Source organism: Beta vulgaris, chromosome 9 (genome assembly GCF_026745355.1).
Source record: "Beta vulgaris subsp. vulgaris cultivar EL10 chromosome 9, EL10.2, whole genome shotgun sequence".
Lineage (NCBI taxonomy): Eukaryota > Viridiplantae > Streptophyta > Magnoliopsida > Caryophyllales > Amaranthaceae > Beta > Beta vulgaris.
In genome coordinates this window covers 13,260,773-13,266,772 of record NC_079210.1, presented here as the reverse complement: position 1 = coordinate 13,266,772, position 6,000 = coordinate 13,260,773, and positions in this window count along the sequence as shown.

Genomic DNA, 6,000 nt, shown 5'->3' with positions numbered 1-6,000 from the left:
GTAGGAAGATTTATTTGGTTAACCAATTTAGTAAGTTATAAGTCTTGTAGGGCCATTCTTGGAACACCAGATCCAAATTTGAAATTTTTCCAGAAAAAAGGAACTTGGGACTGATATAGAAAAAGTATCGAATCTTGATATTTATGTTCACACTTTTTCGGGTGATGATAGTACGACCGCAATTACCTGCACTGTCCGTATTTATACTGCATTTTTTTCTTCTTTCTCCTTGCTCTTTCCTCATCTCTTCTTCTTTCTCTTCCTCCTAGCCGTAGTTGAGATCCCTGCTCCTCTGCACCACCGAGCTCCACCACCACCACTCTTCACTCTCCTCCCTCGCACCACCTACTTTTCTCGCTGCATCTTTCTCTCTTCTCACCACCACCTCCTCCTTTCTCCTCCCTTCTCCTCTCCTTCCTCCTTTTTCCTCTTCCTCCTCCTGCCTTCTTCTCCAGAGTTTCATTTTTCGTTTTACAACTTATTTGGCAAAAAGGACTTAGAAGGAAACAAAAGAAAGTCCAAAGAAATTTATCAAGTGAAAAAAAATGAAGGGAATTGGAAGGAAAAGGTTGTTTAATAAAAAGTTTCTTTTCCTCCCAAAATTGGGGAATTTAGGATAAAAGGGAAATTTTAAACCAAACATCAGAAGTTGGGCCTATAAATCCGTAAATTTATGAATTTTATAAATATATTTTAGTATATAGTTATATTTATATTTGAATGATTTATTTCTTCAAAGGTTGACTATTTGAAAGTCAAAGAAATTATTTTAATGATTTAAAGAAGTTATTAGGCATGCTTTGAAAAATATTTGAAAAGCTTAAAACACTTTTTGGATTTGGAAGAGGATTTATAAGTGGGTATGAGAAACCCAAACACTATTTGGATTAGGAAAAGGACTCCTAATTAGATACGGAAAACCCACACTAATTTCATTAATCATTAAATTTTATTTGAGCCCAATCACCATTTACTAAGCCCACAAGGGGAAACCTACATAAACCACCCATAAACCCCAAATTTTCTCCATACAATTATTTTCTCTCTCCTCCTTCCTCCCATATATATATATTTCTTTTTCTCTCCCTTTTCTTTTCTTCTCTCTTCGTCTTCCTTCGGTTTTCCTCCTGTCGACGGCCGCCACCGCCGACCACCCAACCGTGTTGTGCCGCGCCGCCGTGCTCCTCCTCGTCGGCATTCTTATCTTCGTTCCTCTTCTTTCCTTTGCTTTGATTACTTTTCTTCCTCCTCAAATTTTATTCAAATTTTATATTTTCAATATTTGTTTTATTTTGTTTATGTTTAAAAAAAGTTATAGTTTGATGATTTACTTATGAATTTAAGTTACATAATTTATGTATTGAAGAAATAAAATTCAGATTTATTTATGGAAAATGATATACATAGCCCTTAGCCATGTATAAGGTGCTTAAAATGGAAATAAAATATTAAATCAAGCATTTATTACCTCAATTGATGTCAAAATGTGTCTTGAATTTTTAAACTGTTTCCATTTTAAAGAAATGTATTTAATGCTTATATGTAGCCCTAAGAGCTACATATAACATTACCCTTTATTTATTATGTTTGAATTGAATTTTTAATTATCAAAGCATGGATTTTTAGGGTTTAAAGGTTAAAAATCATAGTAAAATATTATAGTTTATAAAATTGATTATTCTTATGATTTTAAATATGTTTAAGCATGTTTAAAAAGGGATTTAATATATAATATGTTGCTGTAGAAATTTGAAAAGAGTATTGTTAATGGAGATTTATGATTTTAAAACATAGGTTTTGAGGGTTGTTGGCAACTAATATAGTCATACTATACTAGGAGGCTTAATACTTAAGTTCTAATGATGAAAAAGATTTTTAAACACTTTTAAGAAAGTTTAAAGTATTTCATTATTGCTGTAATCCCCCGTAAATTTATGGATTTTATCAATATATTTTATATATATATATATATATATATATATATATATAATATATATATTAATTATATATATTATATATATATATATATATATATATATATATAATATATATATATATTTATATTTATATTTAAATATAATTTAGTTCTAAAAAATTTATTTCTTTAAAAGATTGACTATTTGAAAGTCAAAGGAATTATTTTGAGGATTTAAGGAAGTTGAAATATTTTATTTAGGCATGCTTTGAAAAACATTTGAAATACTTAATGGGTTTGAAAAACATTTAAAATAACCTAGCCGACGTCCTTTGCCTATTCTTTCCTTTGTTTGGGTTTGATTACCTTTCTTCCTCCTCAAGTTTCATTTAAAGATTATGTTTTAAGATGTTTTTTAGCTTAATTATGCTTAGAAGCTTTAATTTTATGATTTGATTATGAATCTAAGATTAAATAATTTATATATTGAAGAAATAAAAATTCAGATTTAATTATTATGTTTAAATTGGATTTTAGGGTGTTAAAGATTGAAAAATCATAATAGTATGTTATAAACTATGGAATTGATTATACTTAGAGGTGGCCACGGGCCGGGCTGGCCCGCAGGCTCCCCGAGCCCGGCCCGTTCTAGGCCCGGCCCGGCCCGCTGTCCATAACATGGGCCGTGGGCCTTGCACGTTTGAGGAATTGCGAATTCAGTCCAGGCCCGGCACGAGCCCGTGAAATTGGCCCGTTCAGGCCCGTGGGCTGGCCCGTGGATGGGCCCGTGACCTTGCCCGTGGGCTAGGCCCACTAAAAACCAATTTCGCTGAAGTTGCTAAGAGTGCCGTTGAAACATGTTGCCTCCTTTTGCTTTTCATTTGATGCAAATTGTGATGTGACTTGACATTGTGACAATGACAAGACTAGGTACACTATGCAACACATAATAACTACACAAATGCACAAATGCACAATACTGCATTTTGCAACGGCTAATTTTCACAAGAGTTAAGTTTTTGCAGATTTTGCAACGTTCATTTCACAACAGCTAATTTTACAATGGCTAATTTTTTTCCATTCCCTATAAATACACCAAAACTTCATTATTTTTTCCAAACAACTCATCACTCTCATCTCATCATTCATTCTTCTGTATTATTTCAATCTCCTCAATTTAGAATTATCAAAGTTCTCAATTCCTATTTCCTAAATAACAAAATCTCTTAATTATACATTAACATTTTGCTCTTAAAATAATTAATAGTACTACTACAAAATTACTTGTTCTTTGGGTGAAGATTTTTTGGAGATCATTCAACCTTTGAAGTTGCGATTCTCACATTTCCTAATTCTATTTCTACTATATTGGTTGTAAGATCTAACTCAACTTTGTTTCAATCATTTTTAGTTTATTATTACTAATCATTTTCTATTTACAATTATATTATTAGTACGTTATTAGCTATTATTGTTAATTGATTCCTTTTATATTAATTAGTGTTATTTTTGTTAATTTTAATTGAGTATATTTTGTTTTTGTGAATTTGTTTATGCAATGGCATCAAAACCAAATACCTCCTCCAAAAAAGCCAAACACATAGCTACTTCTAGTGACCAACAAAATCCAGACATGTCTATGCCGCCACCTCAAAACATGGGATTCAATCAGTATAGCCAAATGAACCAACCGTTTTCTGCAATCGGTATGAATCCCCCTCCGGGATTTCAACCAAACGCACACCAACCCTATTACGGATTTGGCACACCACAAGATCCTAGTTCTTACCATTCCACCGAAACTATACCTCAATTTTCATCAACAATGCGTAGCATGGGATCCAGATCCAGTGGACAATCAGTGGATAGGCCCTTCGCCGAAATCCCAAACCCATTAGATGAGTGGTGTACGGAAGGGGAAATGGCAACTAAGAAACATCGAAAGAGTAAGGTTTGGAACTACTTTTTATTAAATAAGAATGAAAGCAAAGCTAAGTGCAAAACATGTAACATTATTTTATATGCTATATCTAAACAAGGGACGGGTCACTTAGCTAGACACTCCAAAAAATGTGGTGAACCCTCTAACGATCCAGCACAACCCAAAATCTCTCAGTATCGTCCACACGGTTTCACTTACAATTATGAGAGGGATAGGGACGAACTCGCACAAATGCTTGTGCATGCTGAACAACCTTTTCTTTTTGCTGAGAATGAACCTTTTAATAATTACATCAACAAAGCACCACAACCTCAACACAAGCCAATTTCTAGAAAAATTGCTCGTTCATCCGCGATGAGAAACTATTTAGAGCATAAAGAAAGGTTAATTCAACTATTAAGTAATCTTCCTTGTAGAGTTTCTTTAACTGCGGATGCATGGGATGGTGGTTATGGACTACATTACTTGTGTGTGACTTGTCATTGGATAGATGATGAATGGTTGTTGCAAAAACGTATTATTCATTTTAGAATGTTAGAATACCCCCACACTGGTCTTAACATTGCTCATCATATAATGCAAGCTATTGATGAGTATGGTCTTAGAACTAGAACTATGTCCATGACTTTTGATAATGCAACATCTATGACATATAGTGCAAACATGGTCAAACAACAATTACCTGATTTAATTTTAGATGGAGAAGCACTTCACATTAGATGCATTTGTCATGTTTTAAATTTATGTGTGAGAGATGAAACTACTACTATTGGTCCTTTTTATGAGAAAATTAGAATTGCAATTCTTTCTATTAACAGTTCTTCTATGAGACTTCAGGAGTGGAAAGCATTTCTGCGTCAGCAAAAGATAAAGGTGGTAAAACTCAAAGCCGATTGTCCGACTAGGTGGAACTCCACTTATGACATGTTGAGTAGGGCAATCGAGTATAGAATTCCAATAACGATTTTTTTCAATCAAAAATTTCCACAAATGGCTTTATTAGAAAGTGATTGGAACAATTGTGAAAAGTATATGAACTTCTTACAATTGTTATATAGCATGACCCATTGCTTTTCTTCTGTTTATAATCCATGTTCTCAATCTTTTCTTAGTAATGCATGTTTACTTGCTCAACTTTTTTATGAGCATCGTGGCGAAGAAACTTATGATGACTATCTTCCAGCAATGGAGGTGAAATGGCGCAAATATTATACGGAGCTTCCTATTATTTATGTTTTTGCTTCTATCTTAGATCCAAGGCAAAAATATGATGGTACTTTCTTGTTACTTGATATTTATTTTCAATGCATGCTACTTGAAAGTGATGTTGGAGCTTTTAAAACTAATGTGACCACTCGGTTTTTCGAACTATTTAGAATTTATGAAAACAAATATGAAACAATTACTCGATTTGCTCCTTCTGAATCATCCAAGAGCGTAAGTAAACAATCAAATTAAAAGGTTTATTTGCACAAGCTGCTAATATGATGTCTAAATTTTCTGGCAGTGAATCATCCCGGAGAACTCAAAGTGATGTTTCTGAATAACAAATGTATCTAAGCTATGATTTTATGAAAGGTATGGATGATGAAGAAAAGTTTGGACTTGACCTACTGGAGTGGTGGAAAGGACAAAGCACAAAGCATCCAATTTTGGCGGCGATGGCGCGTGATATTTTTGCTATCCAAGTCTCATCAGTTGCATCCGAACGAGCTTTTAGCGCATCAGGAAGAGTGCTAGATGATAGAAGATCAAGTTTAAAACCCGAAACTCTTGAATTGTGTGTCTCTTTCAAAGATTGGTTAGATGACGAAGATCGATCTCAAGATAAGTCGTATGTACAAAACGATAATGATGAAGGCACGTCGGCTTCTGGATCTAATAGTTCTCAATCAATTCAATTAGCCGGCGATCTTGAACAAGAAATAGATGATGATGATGATGATGAGTGATGATAATAGTTCTCAATCAATGCAATGTAACTTTCTTATTGTTTGTAATGTCTTTAGTTGTTAAGAATCTAGACATCTAGTTATTTTGTTCCTTTTCAATATTATCAAGAGTTCAATAATAAATTTGAGGTATTTTTCAAGTTACAATGTTACCGTAAATAAATTATCTTTACTTTTTACTTTTTGTTTTT